At 36.0% G+C, this 15385-nt stretch overlaps 1 long non-coding RNA gene across 4 annotated transcripts in view; it reads right to left on the reverse strand.

The window, feature by feature from the left end:
- LOC102158243 overlaps positions 1–15385 on the reverse strand; it is a 1168296-nt gene that overhangs the window by 501120 nt on the left and 651791 nt on the right. For 2 of the 4 annotated variants that reach the window (XR_002342080.1, XR_002342077.1), the window contains one exon: positions 15173–15219. The exons of the other annotated variants lie outside the window; for them this stretch is intronic. This is a non-coding gene — a long non-coding RNA (uncharacterized LOC102158243). The remainder of the gene's footprint in view (positions 1–15172; positions 15220–15385) is intronic. 4 annotated transcript variants of the gene reach the window in all.

The following is a 15385-nucleotide window of genomic DNA, read 5'->3' on the forward strand; positions in this document are numbered from 1 at the left end:
TCAATAGGAAGGACAAGGAGAGAAAAGCTCTAGTAGACTGAAAACAAAGGGTTCTGTTGTGGCTACACTCAATGGAGACGCCTTCTAAGCATTCAGACAACAAAGTCAACTAACTTGACTGGACCACAAGTAAGCATAGGTGGGCACAGTTAGGACTGGAACTCTAGATTTGGAAGTCATTGGTGTAAGGTGGTATTTAAGACCTGTTTAGGTCACCCAGAGAGAGCTTGTGGATAGCAAAAAGCTCAATAAATTAAAGGACTTTTATGTGGCTCATGCAGTGTCTACATGAGAACTGCTAAATTGGAAAGAAATGAGATAGTATATAGGCTATATGGTGTGACTTGCCCATTGAGCCATAGAGGCAGTGTCTAAACAGGTTTACTTTTGTGGGCAATAAGATAAACATGACTTTTCCATAAAAATGATATTTATGTCTTAATACAGACAGGGGTTTTTTTTCAGTGAATTTTTAAGTTCACTGAATAACATAAGACCAGAGTTCAGTGGTCTCTATTTTCAAATCAATGTTGGCAATAATTTAGGTGGAACTTAAATTATGTACTTTTTTGGCTTGCAGGAGACTTTGTTTCTTTTGAAGTTATATGATTATTACCCCTCTCTTGTCAAAAGTGCAATAGCTACTGCCACACATTAGTGACCCACTAAACCTAACCCACCTTTTTATCATGTTAGCACTAATGGCAAATGAGAGAAAGAACCACGAGGAGGACAGGCATTGGGGACAATTTGGATTAATATGCTGAATTGTCTAAAATAAATAGAGACTCCATGTGCAATTTTCATTTCCTAAGCTATGCAACAATTATAGTTATTCTACTCAAATGTCTGTAGCAATGACATCAGTGACTAAAATAGTGCTTGAAAAACAAGAGAAGAAATGGCAAACATGTTATTTATTTGCTTAAATCTATTATAATGGGACTGGCAGTGTTAGTCTCATTAACAGAGGGACCTTTCTTTCCACAAGCCAGCTGGAATAATAAAGGCTGCTATGTGACATTTAAAATGCAATTGCTCTGCGATCTGTAGATTCTGTTTCCAATGCTTACTGATCACAGAGAAAAGTGATCTGAGTAAAATGCAAACCATCTTGCTCATCATCTGCATTCCCAACAAAGATAGCATTAGGGTTAAATGCTATAATATGGCACCAAGGATATGCTGAAAAATTATTCATGTCGAAGTGCTTGAACATTTATTTGAAGCATTTATTCAATTGTTCTTTTGCCATGTGACAGTCCAAGGGTTGGCAGAAATACATCTGTTGTGTTTTTCTTGAATAGGCAAAAAGAAATTATAATTAGGGAGATACCGCTTTATGCATATAAATATACTGCATTTGAAACAAGTTGTTCGAAACAAATGAGAAACATGCAGATTTCCCTCTGTGAATAGATAGGAAATGCAGGATTATTTTGGTGCCTTTGTTTTAATGACAAAATCATGATCTTCAATAGAAACGTGCCTCTGTAGAGCTTGGGCATCAGATGCCAAAGTGAGTTTCGAGGTAAATGTAAGAATCTGAGTTATTTAAAATTTGTGTATTAGGATTTGTTTAAACTCAAACAGGCAAATATTACTCAGTGAGTCTTTTTAACTATTCCAACGTGTATTACAAAATGAAGGGTCTGAAGAGAAGATTTTTGAGTCTTCCATTTTCTTGGTCAGATGAAAAACAGGAAACTCAGAAGCCAAACAGGCAAATATTACTCAGTGAGTCTTTTTAACTATTCCAACGTGTATTACAAAATGAAGGGTCTGAAGAGAAGATTTTTGAGTCTTCCATTTTCTTGGTCAAATGAAAAACAGGAAACTCAGAAGCCAATAATGGGCTATATAATATATCACTTGGGTGGTCAAGCTTCTCCATACCTCAAAGGTTCAGGCTGGAATTTTAATGGGTTCCAATTTTACTTGACCTAATTCATCCATTTCTGTTAGATATGCTTATCCTTTCCACACTAAAACCACAGAATGAACTGTAAATCATCAGATTATAAAATTTTACTCTGACATTTTTAGGAACTGCATTTATTCCACTTTCTGCCTATGTAATGAGGTCTTGCTACTCCCTTTTATATTTCAGAGGTGAAGACCTAAGCAATTTTGACTTATTACATAGTACTTAAGTGAGTATGTAAGTCTAGTTTTCTACTTTAAAATATTCAAGTCTAAAACCATTAGGATTGTGGGGACTATATAGTTTCCCATCCTCTCTCTAATACACACACACACACACACACACTCATAGCAATTAGTCAATATTGCTGAAATTCTGTTAGATAAAATAACTCAAAGACAGGATTTTAAAAAAGAGAAGGAAATAAATTATTAAGAGATGGAGCAGAAAGACTACTTAAAAAATGAAATCTAAAGAACATATCTCTCTTATCATTTTTCCATGTCAGTAGGAAGTAGAACTACCAGAGATGTTTAGGTCAGTGCACCTCAGTACCTCCTCCACTTTCACTAGCCCAGCAAGTCCCACACACTTGACATTTATATTAAAAAGCTGGAGAGGCACAGTGCCTGAGAGAAGCAGCGTGTACCACTTTTGGATGGCATGATGAAGGAAGTCTTTAGGAAGGAATAACACACAGGGTTTGATTTCAGCATTAAACTAAAATGGAAAGTCTCCCAGGCCCAGGTACTCTATGAGAGTATGTACAGTGTGGACTAGGCTTGTTTTTAGAGAAATAGTAGACATGAGAGAAGTCTGAAAAAGGAGCTTGATTGTAGGAGAAAATGTCCCAATAAAATGTAGAAAGGAGAGACCCCAGCCATGATGACTAAGCAAAGTCTAGCCAACTGCCCCAACCAGTCCTCCCCCATGCACCTGCTTCTGTAAATTTGTTTCCGCATCTACTACCTTGCCTGACGTCACTCCAGTCCAACTAGTCAAGCTTGGACCCAGAAGACGTAGCCCATAAAAGCCTTGTGAAACCCTTCTTCCGGGCTCAGACTCTGGAGAGCAATCTCCTCTGAGCCCGCCGGCGTAATAAACCTGAGTTCTCCAATTCTCCGAGTGCTCGCTTGGTTTCTCGCTGGGTAAAAGAGCAGATCCACTACAGCCACAGAGCTGCTAGAGCTGGTACGCTACAGCCACGGGGCTGTCGCCAGAGCTGATACGCTGCAGCACAGGGCTGCTGGGTATCTGCCGTAACATGATGGCGATCGGATTGTCTGGAGGGGGGTAACTGTCTCAGGAGTATTGGTTAGACAGTGAGGACTTGGTAGAAGATGACGTTTTAGGTCTCTATTGCGATCACTTTGAATAGTGAATTTAAAGACAGAGATTTCTGAGAACTGCGAAAAGCATTCTGAAAATAAATGAGATTATTATACTGTTTTACCAAACAATGCTGTTCTTGGTGACTATAAGGAACACACGAGGAAAAGTTATAGTACTATTATTTTTTCTATTCAGTTTTAAACTGTAAGTCCATGGATTAGATAAACTCTTGAGAATCTTTCCATCTCAATGATCTGTAAAAGCTTTCTTTGTGATCTGGCTCTCTTTGAGCATGTGAAATGCTTCTGATATAGCAGAGATGAAATGTCCTCTGAACATTTCTCTATTAAAAATTTGCATGTTTAAAGAAAGGGATATAGAACTTTATACAGCAGTACAGAACTACTACTACAACTAATGATCTGCTGGGATTCAAGATCTTTAATTGCAGTTAAGAGTTATAGCCTGTCCATTTTAATTTTAGGAACATATTTTTTAAAGCAGTGAATTCTTCCACTGCCTGAATACAAAATTTAGTGATATTCATGAAACTCTAATTCCGAGGCCAAGATATGGCGGAAATACAAAAGACAATAAAACTTGGTAGAAAAAGAGAAATACAGCCATTTCCATGAGGGAAGACAAGGTAATAGTTATTCAAATGTAAAGTTTAATAACAAACTCAGCTCAGTGTACCAAAATTGCACAAATTCATTTCTTGGATATTACCACACATATCTTTTAGATACAAAGAAAGCACAATTTACATCCTGGAAAATGAGCTAGTAATATGTTATTAAAATAAAACCTATCAATATAACTCAAACTAAATGGCCAATAGATTTTAATGGTTATGTAGTCTACTGCTGAGGCATTGATTAGGTAATTGCTGAGCAGATCTAATTCAATTGTTGAAATAATAAAATTGTTTCCTGAGCTGGTCATTGTAATCATCTTTTAACCAAATTGATTGGGATATCCATTAATTACAGAGTATTTTGCACACTAATCCACACTTACCACATAGACACAACAGACTAGTTGGTCATATAGATACCACCTTGAATCTTAGAAAACATGCTTCACCTTGAAAGAAACTATGACATGCTATTTGGAAATACAGGTGGGCTTTGGAGTTCCGCACAGGAAACACAGAGGTGAAGTGCAGTGAGTGAGTGTGAAGCCTTGGTTCATCATCTGCTACTAAGAACAACATTATCAACTATTATTACTAATATTTTCCTTTAATAAAAAAGAAAGTTATATAATGAAACAAAGCTTTTGGTTTAAAATAGAAAATCTGATTTTAGGGGCTTTTTCAGAAAACTACTCCAGGAAATCTGTTTAGCTTATTCACATCTTTTGGAGGCAATGAGCACTTGGATAGCTCCTCCTTGCCTTCCACAGTAAGGCCGAGGAGTATAAAGGACTAAGATACTAGTTCTGGGAGTTCCCGCTGTGGCATAGCGGAAATGAATCCAACTAGTATCCATGAGGTTGTGGGTTCAATCCCTGGCCTCACTCAGGTTGGGGCTCAGGCATTGCCGTGAGCTGTGGTATAGGTCACAGGAGCGGCTTGGATCTGGTGTTGCTGTGGCTATTTTGTAGGCCGGTGGCTGCAGCTCCAGTGCTACCCCTAACCTGAGAACTTCCATATGCCACAGATTTGGCCCTAAAAAGAAAAAAAAATATATGTTTCCTGTGCAGAACTCCAAAGGCCATCCATATTTCCTCTTTTCCATCTCTGTTTCTTAGAAAATAACCTAATTCTTCTGAGCTTCCATTTCTGTTTTTTGTCTCTTTGTTCATTTATTTTTAATAGAGAGACAACAACAATACCTTGCACACTGCTTATGAGGATAAATAAAATAAATCAATTAAAACAATCACAATACCACCTTGTATATAATAATCACTCATAAATGTTAACTATTTTTTATTATTATTACACTTTTTCTTCAAAACCTATGTTTGTTTGGAAAGTGATGAGGTCATGAATCCATAACATTCATGAAGGTTCTCTTTGACTAAATATGCGCATTCCTTATTCTGTTAACTAGATTCTTATCAAGGAAAAGGAGAGTTGGAAGAAGCAAAATTGGAATGATTTTTGTTCCTGTAATCTTTTAATATTGCTAACGCTATAGGAATGTTTAAAAATTAGAGCATGAAACAAAAATATTTTGATAGGTCTTTACGTGAAACATTTGTGAAAGTTTCATGAAGGACAGAAACAAACAAAAAAAGATGTGAAATAAACTATCAAATACCTATAATTTGCATGCTGAATAAAAACATATTTGGTTCTTATTCATATTTTAAGTCTTAGAATAAATGTGTACTTCGCAATGGATTTTTCTAATTTCCCTTTGACCAATGTGGTTTTTTTGGGCAGTTGCCTTACTATATAGATGACTATGAATATAAAGGTTATACAGACTATCCATTTTCAAAAGGATGTGTTTATTTCCAGTAGAATTGTAATATCTCTGCTCTTTCCTTTAAAATACTTTGTTGAAAATATACACAAAAAGTATACAATTTTGTCCTAAAGGAGCAGAAAAAAAATTCTACTTTGGTGGCTTACTTTAAAATTTCTCAAGTTATTTTCTCATTTGACAACTAAATCAAACAACCAGTGCTCTTACTTTCTCCGATCTAAACAATTTTACAGAGACTACCTTGCAAATGTCCCAAGAGATGAGCCTGCTCATAGTGAAAAATGTACTCAGCAGGAAATTCACTTAATGATAATGATTATTCTTCTATGTAATGGACATTTCATTGTCAGTAAAGTGTAATATTATTCTGTTGAATGCTTTACATATGCAGCCAGCTCCAAAGACATACTAGCTTAACTTGCACATCTCACTTTCTAGTTTTATCATTTGTCTTTTTGCATATTCAGTGAAATCCATTCATGCTTGGTAGGTAGAATTCTTTATGCTGGTGTCATTTGCTTCTACTGGTAGAAAAAGCTCCTTCATAGTTGGTACAGACATGGATTCATGAACAACTTTAAATGGTATCTGGGACAAAAGAGGGTATCCATCCCGACAGCATGTGTGAGTGTATAGCTAGTGATTATTTTTCTCCTTTCAATAAACCAAAAGCTTGCTGTGTTTCCACATTTTACAATAGCAAACTTTTAACCTAGAAAGGACTTCCAGCCAGCAGAGGTCAAAGGCAAGGCGCTGATGGTGTATTTGGATGGCTGACTGAAAGCTCTCCCTACAATAACACAAAATATCCTCTGTATAGGTTTCATGGGGCCTGCAATGCCACGAAGATAGTCATCTGTGGGTTTAGCATTACACCCTGCTTAATATTTAAATTATAAATAGTTCTGGGACCTAAAATTATGCTACCTCTACTGTCAGATGTTATTCTTTCAAGGCAGGGGTTGATCACTTCATTAGAGTCGAGGATACTGAAATTGGACAAGGTGCCAAAAAAGGATGAAGATATGTCTGGAACTCCTAACCTGTGAAAACAAACCTAGAATTCTTCACAACTGAAATGTTAAGCAGAAGGGGTACACTTAAAATCAGATAAATAAATGAGTAATTTATCCCTGTGTATAAAGATAGACAAGGGAAATATACACAATATATTGATGTAAATATGCCACACAAATCGCTATTTTATTTCAGTCACATCTAACCTCATGGAAATATTTACATGCAAAGCACAAATACGTGGTATGTCCTAAAGCAGATTTTGTTATAACTTAGACATATCTCCACCTCATTTTCATGTAATTACATTCTAAATCTCTTTAACATTTAATGTACCTATCTCGACAAATAGGTAAAATAGACAAGTACAGATATATATAGACTATATACAGTCAGATAGATATAGAAAACACAATACTAAGCATGTGATAATCTTCTGAAGAGTTTTTAATATCTGATGTACCTCAGGATCTAAGAGGGTAGGTTTCAGATACAATTATTTCCAATTTTATTGGCTACCTTTTAGAAAAATGAGTAACCTTAAAAGGTTTGACAACTTAATGGTATTGTATATATTAGGAAATAGATTCCATTTTCTAACACAGAGATACTGAAATGCATTTGACCATAGAATTTCTTTAAAAACATAATGCGTTGCTAGAACACTGACAGAGATGATGAGGTGTGATCTACCTTTGGATTAAAGGTGAGAGCAAAATAATGATCTGAGAGATAAATTTATTTCCGTGAGTAAGGCTCAAAAACATTTCTATTTTGATAACATCAGATAATATCACCATTATATACTGAAATGAAGTAATCCACATAACAGAAATCAGATCTTACTAACAAAGATTAGAAAAAAAATGCTTCCTAAGTCATTAATACATAGATTGATTATCATGTATCAAATGCCATCTTGTCCAATTTCCTGGCTTTTTGGGGGCTCAATTCAAAAATGTTAAAGGCATGTGAGTTCCTGTCATGGCTCAGTGGAAACAAATCTGACAGTAACCATGAGGACACAGGTTCCATCCTCGGACTTGCTCAGTGGGTTAAGAATCTGGCATTACCGTGATCTGTGGTGTAGGTTGCAGATGCAGCTTGGATCTGATGTTGCTGTGGCTGTGGCGCAGGCCAGTGGCTACAGCTCTGATTTGACCCCTAGCCTGGGAAGCTTCATATACCATGGGTGTGGCCCTTAAAAAAAATTAAAGGTACATTTTACTACGATACATAAAAATATAGTTAGCAATTTTCTTACATTTATTCCAAAGTAATGACTATTGTTTTTATGAAAAAATTATCAAGAGTTCAAGCGATGCAACATAATATATACAGTTAAAAAAGTAAATCTGCAAACTCTGCCAACCAGAAGGGACCATTAACCCTTAGCAACATTTATTCAGTCATCTCTATGCATCTAAACATGAAATGCTAGGTGGGTAGGTATAAGAAGATACGTATCATTAAATAAAAATAAGAGTACAATTTTTACAATTCTTATCAAGATACAATATATATATAACAAAACTGGCCGCCCTGTTCAATTTCATGTGCTTTAATAAATATATAGATTGGAATGACCATCACCATAGTCATGATACTGATCACCTTTATTACCTGAAAAAATTCTTTCATGCCCTTGCACTGTCAGTTCTATTCAATGGTCACCACTGATCTGTCATCTGCCACTCTAATTTTGCCTATAAGAGAAATTCATATAAAAGAAATTATACAGCATGTTGGCTTTCAGCCTGGGTCTTTCACTTGGTATAATGCATGTGATTATCACTCACGTTGTGTGAATAGTTCACTCCTTTTTATTGCTCATTATTATTCCACAGTATGATTGTGCCACACCTCTGTACATCACTGGATGGACAGTATGTTTTCAGATGTTGTTTTCTTCATTTTGGGTTTATTACAAATAATGCTGCATTTGAGAAGTGTGGAATTCTATTAGTGTCACATCTTTGATGATACTTAAATTTTCATTATTCTAGTGAGTGTATGGTGGTTCTTCAAGGCGGTTTAATCTGCATTTCCCCAATGACTAATGATTTTTGTCATGTTTTCACATGTTTGTCATTTGTATATTTCTTTGGATATAGTTGTTTTGTTGTTGTTGGGTTGTATATTAGTTTCTGAGGGCTGCTGTAATAAAGTGACACTAACTAGGTGTCTGAAAATAACGGATATTTATTGTCTAACATTTTTTGAGGCTAGAAGTCCAAAATCAAGGTGTTGGCAAGGCCATATTACCTCTGAAATCTGTAGGGGAGAATCTTCCTTACTTCTATTTAGCTTCTGAAGGCTTGATGGTAATTACTGTTATTTCTTAGTTTACAGCTGCAGCACTTCAATCTCTGCTTCTCATCACATGACACTGTTTCCTTAGTGTTTGTGTCTCTCCTCTTATTTAAGGACATCAGTCATACTAGATTAAAGGCCAGCCCTACTCTGGTACAACCTCATCTCAACTATTGTATCTGCAACAACCCTATTTTGAAATAAGATCATATTCTGAGGTACTGGGAGTTGTCTTCAACTTCTCTTTTGAGTACATACAAATTAATCCATAAAAGGTGGTTTTTCCTCTTTTAATTGACATGTATAAATTCTTTATACATTCTAATAAAAGCCCTTAATTCTTTTTCATTGATCTATACATGTAACCTAACACCAGTGCCACACAATCTGGTTACTATTGCTTTATAGGAAGTCTGGATATCAAATAGTGTGAATCATCCAGTTCTGTTCCTTTCAGAATTATTTTGGGCTCAGAGTCAAGATGGCAGAGCATCAGGACATGGAACTCACCTCTTCTCACAAATACATCAAGAATATATCTACAAATGGAAAAATTCTCACAGAACACCTGCTGAACAATAGCAGAAGACCTCAAACACCTGAAAGGACAAGAAAGATCTCCACATAACCAGTTAGGATGAAAGAAGAAAAAAAAGAGGAAGCAGGAAGGAATTTGTGCACCTGGGAGGGAGCTGAAGGAAAGAAGAGGTTCCCACATCCTAGAAAGCCCCATAACTAGCAGGGGGATCAGCCAGGACAGAAAAGGGGCTTCAGAGGCTCAGAGAGAGTGCAACTACCAGTATGTGGGAAGCAGGACAGAGTGACACCTACACAGACAGTCCATGACACTGCCCTGTGCATCTAAGCCTGAGATGTGCATCCATTGGTACAATTGGGAGCTGGGGGCTGGAAGACTGTGCTTAGAGGACAGATCTGGGATGAGGACTGGTGTTGACTGTGCAGAGATGACTTAAAAGGGCTGGATCCTGGTACAGCTGCAAAGTGAAATGTTTGTGGAAGCCCAGGCTTGCTATATAGAAGCAAAGCACCATTGTTCAGTGTCGTGTGAAGGGAGGACCACCACTGAAGCCTTTTCCCCCCACATGCAAACCCCTGCCTCCACATGTGCTAGGATAGGCTCCTATCTGGGTGGGCTTGCACACCCCAGGTGCTGCCCTGATGGACCCTGGGAGCAGATGATGGTGGGTTGCCCATGAGCAGAGGTGGGGATGAAGTCACAGATGAATCTCAGGGGCCATGTGACTTAGGAAGCAGAGCTAAACTTTCTGCCTATGGCTGTGCAAGCTGTGGATTTACATGTCCACAGCCAGCTTTGTAAATTCACTGCCTGTGCAACATCAGAACAGACAATGGGTGCTCCTGTAGCTGGCACAGGTCTGGATTTAGTGCTATGGGCTTTGTGGGTGTATATAAGTGGTGGCTGGGCCAGGTCAGGGTCTGAAGTGCCTCTGTATCTCTCACAGTGGGGTCAGGTCCATGACTACTATAGTCCTAGAACCTGATTTCAGTGGATCTATGCTGGTAGGTCTGTGAAAACAACACCTGAGAGATACCAGGGCCAATTGTCTACATATCCATGGTTGAGGTGGGGCCAAGGGCAGTGCCAACAGTGTACTTTTTGAGTCCATGCTATGGGTGCAAGATAACACAACAGAGCACAATCAGAAGAGAACAGCTTCAGTGAAAGAATACTCAATGGTGCCTCTCCCAGTGGGAATGCTCTAATCCCATCTACCTTGAACCCCAACTTAGAAACACAGCTTGGAAATCAATCTGGGGGCTTCTTCTATAATAACTATGGAGCAGACCCTACCCTGGTAGGGAAGTGACAACCACAGAGCAAAGAAGAGTCCCTGATCAATATCAGTGCAGGCACTGATCACCACAACATCAGTTACACCTTCTAACAAGGAGGTAACAGCCAGCATACACTTAGGAAAAGAGGTAGTAAGCATCCACATTAAAAAAAAAAAAAAAGCCCTTGCACCAAAAAATATTAAACCCATGCAGGCTGTACAGGGCTATTCCTAAATAAAAATAACATTCCAAGACCACAGTAGGTAGATAATTGTTTCTCCTAAACTCATAAAACAAGAGAATACAAGTAAAATGAAGAAGCAGAGGAACCACTCCCAATTAAAAATTGAGAGAATGCCCATGAACAAACAAACAATGAAACAGACCTCTTCAGTCTAAAAGCCACCAAGAGTTTAAAATGAAGATAATGAAAGTACTGAAGGAATTATGAAAAGCTTTTGAAAGAAATGCAGATTACTGTAAAAAGGAACTAGAAACTAGGAGGATTCAAGAAAAACTAGAAAATTCATTTGAAGAGATGAAAGCAGAACTAAAGGCAATGAATATACAAATGGACAATGCAGAAGAAAGAATAAATGGTCTGGAAGATAGAATAATATAAATCACCCAATTAGAACAGCATATAGAAACTCAAATGAACAAAATTAAAAATATATCAGACCTATTGGATAATATAATATTGTGCCAATCTATGCATACTAGGTATCCCAGAAGAAAAAGAAAGAGAAAAGGGGATTGAAAATGAACTTGAAGGTATTGTATCTGAAAGCTTCCCAAACCTAAAGAAGGAAACAGATATTCAGGTACAGGAAATACACAGGGTCCCAAACAAGATAAACCCAAACAGATCTACATCGTGACATATTATAATAAAAACTGGCATAATTTAAAGAGGATTATAAAGGCATCAAGAGAAAAATGAAGAGTTAATTAAAAAGAAATCTCCATAAGGCTATTGGCTGATTTCTCCATAGAACTGTTACAGATCAGGAGGGAGTGGCAAGATATAGTCAAAGTCCTGAAAAGGAAAAATATGCAACCTAAGATACTCTACTTAGCAAGATTATCATTTAGAATAGGGGAGAGATTAAGACTTCCTTAGACAAGCAAAAACTAAAAGGATACAACAATACTAAAACTATCCTAAAGAAAATTTCAAAAGGTCTTTTCTAAATAGAAAAGAAGCAAGGATCTATAGGAAAGAGAAAACACAAATGGAAAGCAAATCACTAAAATGATTAACACACAGATTTTAAATACATATAAAAAATTCAATCAGCAGCAAAAGGACCTATATGAAGGTGTAAAAGAGGAAAACAAAATCATAAAATGTGGGGGAAAAGAGTAAGAAAATGTATATATATATATTTTTAGAATGTGTTTGAGCCTGTATGACTACCAATCCAAAGCAAGTAGATATAGGAAGGGGTTAATATACTAGAAAAACATCAACTACAAATCAAAATCACACAATAGATACACAAAAACCAAAAAGAGCACATTAGAAAAATGCAAAAGAAAATCTTCAAACCACAAAAAGAAAAAGGAAAGGAAAAAGAATAAATATAAAATCAACTGGAAAACAGGATTTAAAATGTCAATAAATACATATATATTAATAATTACCTTAAAAGTCAATGACTACATGCTCAATTAAAAAACACAGAGTGAAAGTCTGGATAAAAAGGCAAGAGCCTACAGTATGCTGCCTACAAGAGACCAAAGTTAGGGCAAGGGATACACATAGACTGAAATTGAGGGAATGGAAACAGATATTTCATGCAAATGGAAATGACAAGGTGTTGTCACAACAAGCATATCAGACAAAAACCAACTTTAAAACAATGGCTAAAAAGAAAGAAAAGGTCACTACATAATGATAAAATGATCAATACAAGGAGAGGATTTTACATTCATCAACATATATGCACTCAAAATAGAAGTACTCAAATACATAAAACTAATACTCCCAGAAAAAAAGGGAGAAACTGAAGGATGCAATAATAGCAGGAAACCTTAATGCACACTCACATCAATGCACAAATCTTTGAGACAGAAGATCAATAAGACAATAGACATCTTAAATGATACTACAGAACAGTTAGACTTAATTGATATCTTCAGGACATTATATACCAAAAAACCCCAGAATACACATTCTTTTCAAGTGCACATGGAACATTCTCTGGGTTTGACTGCAAACTGGCACAAAACAATTCAAATTTAAGAATATAGAAATTATTTCTAGCATCTTTTCTGGTGACAAAGGCAGAAACTAGAAATCAATCACAAAAAAAGAAATTATAAAAAAACAATTACATGGGGACTAAACAACATGCTATTTTTAAAAATGGGTCAACAATGAAATCAAATAAGAAATTTAAAAATACCTTAAGGCAAATGACAATGGAAACACAATCATACAATAATTATGGGATGCAGCAAAAGCAGTTCTTAGAGGGAATTTCATAGTGATACATGCCTTCTTTAAGAAAAAAGAAAAATCTTGGAGTTCCTGTTGTGGTTAAGAACCTGACTAGTCTCCATGAGAATGAGGGTTTGATCTCTGGCCTCACTCAGTGGGATAAGAATCTAGTATTTCTGCAAGCTGTGGCACAGGCTACAGATGTAGCCTGTATCCTGCATTGCTGTGGCTGTGGCACAGGCCTGCAGCTTCAGCTCTGATTCAACCCTAGCCCAGGAACTTCCATATACTACAGGTGCAGCCCTAAAAATAAGGGGGAAAAAAAGAGAGAGAGAGAGAGAGAGAGAGGAAAAAACTCAAATAAACAATCTAAACTACCAACAAAAATATAGGGAAAAAAAAACCTAAGGTCAGCAGAAGTAAGGAGAAAATAAAGGTTAGAGAGGAAATAAATAAAATAGAGCTTAAAGAAACAAAAGAAAATAAGGAAACAAAACAAAATGAAACCAAGAGGTAATTCTTTGAAAAGGTAAACAAAATTAATAAACCTCTGGCTAGGCTCACCAAGAAGAAACAAGAGAAGACCCAAATAAAAAAAATAAGAAATGAAAGAGGAGAAATCACAACAGATTACACAGAAATACAAAAAGAAAAAAAAAATTAGAATATTGTGAACATCTATCAACAAATCAGGCAACCTAGAAGAAATGGACGACTTTCTAGAAACATACAGTCCATCAAAATGAATCAAGAAGAAATAGATAACTTGAACAGACCAAGCAATAGAAATGAAATAGAATCTGTAATTTAAAAACTCTAAACAAAAGTCTAGGAGCAGATGGCTTCACTGGGGAATATAACAAACATACAAAAAAAATACAAAAACAAAAACAAAAACACCTTGTAAATAGTCTTCTTAGAGGAAGGAATACTCCCAAAGACATTCTATGAAGCCACTATCATCCTGACACTGAAACCAGACAAATACACTATCAAAAACAAACAAATAAACAGACAAAATGAGAGGCTAATATCTTTGATGAATATAGATGAAAAAATTCTCAACAAAATATTAGCAAACTGAATCCAACATCACACAAAAAAAGTCATTGACTATGATCGAACTGGATTCATCCCAGGGTCAAAAGAACGGTTTAATATATACAAATCAATCAATGGAATACACCACATCAGCAAAAGACAAGACAGAGACCATGTGATCATCTCAATAGATACCGAAAAAGCACTTGATACAATTCAACATCTATTAATGATAAAAATGCTTATGAAAATGGGCATAGAGGAACCATATCTTAATATAATAAACACTATATATGATAAATCCACAACCAATATACTATTCAATGGCTGAAGCCTTCCTGCTAAAATCTTGAACAAGAAAAGGATGTCCACTCTCACCACTTCTATTCAACATAGTATTAGAAGTCCTAGCCATAGCAATCGCATAAGAAAAAGAAATAAAAGGTATTCAAATTGGAAAAGAAGTAAAATTCTCATTATATGCAGATAACATGATACTATACATAGACAACCCTAAAGACTCCACACAAAAACTACTAGAACTGATAAATGAATTCAACAAGGTAGCAGCATACAAGATTAACATTCAGGAATCAGTTGCATTTATTTACACTAACAATGAAATATCAGGAATGGAATGTAAACAAACAATCCATTTTAAAATCACATAAAAAATTAAATAAAGTACTTAGGAAAAAAACTTATCAAGTATGTGAAAGACTTACATGTTGAAAACTACAAAACATTAAGAAAGGAAATTAAGGAAGTTTTAAAGAAATGGAAAGAGAGTTCATGCTCTTGGATAGGAAGAATTAATATTGTTAAAATGGGTATACTTACCAAAGTAATCTACAGATTTAATACGATTCCCATCAAATTCCACAGAACTAGAACAAAGAATCCAAAAATGTATATGAAACCAAAAATGTCCCAGAATTTCCAAAGTAACTATGAGGAAAAATAACAAAGCAGGAGGCATATCCCTCCTAGACTTCAGATAATACTATAAGGCTACAATAATCGAAACAGCATGGTATTGGCACACAAACAACA

Source organism: Sus scrofa, chromosome 2 (genome assembly GCF_000003025.6).
Source record: "Sus scrofa isolate TJ Tabasco breed Duroc chromosome 2, Sscrofa11.1, whole genome shotgun sequence".
NCBI classification, from domain to species: Eukaryota; Metazoa; Chordata; class Mammalia; order Artiodactyla; family Suidae; genus Sus; species Sus scrofa.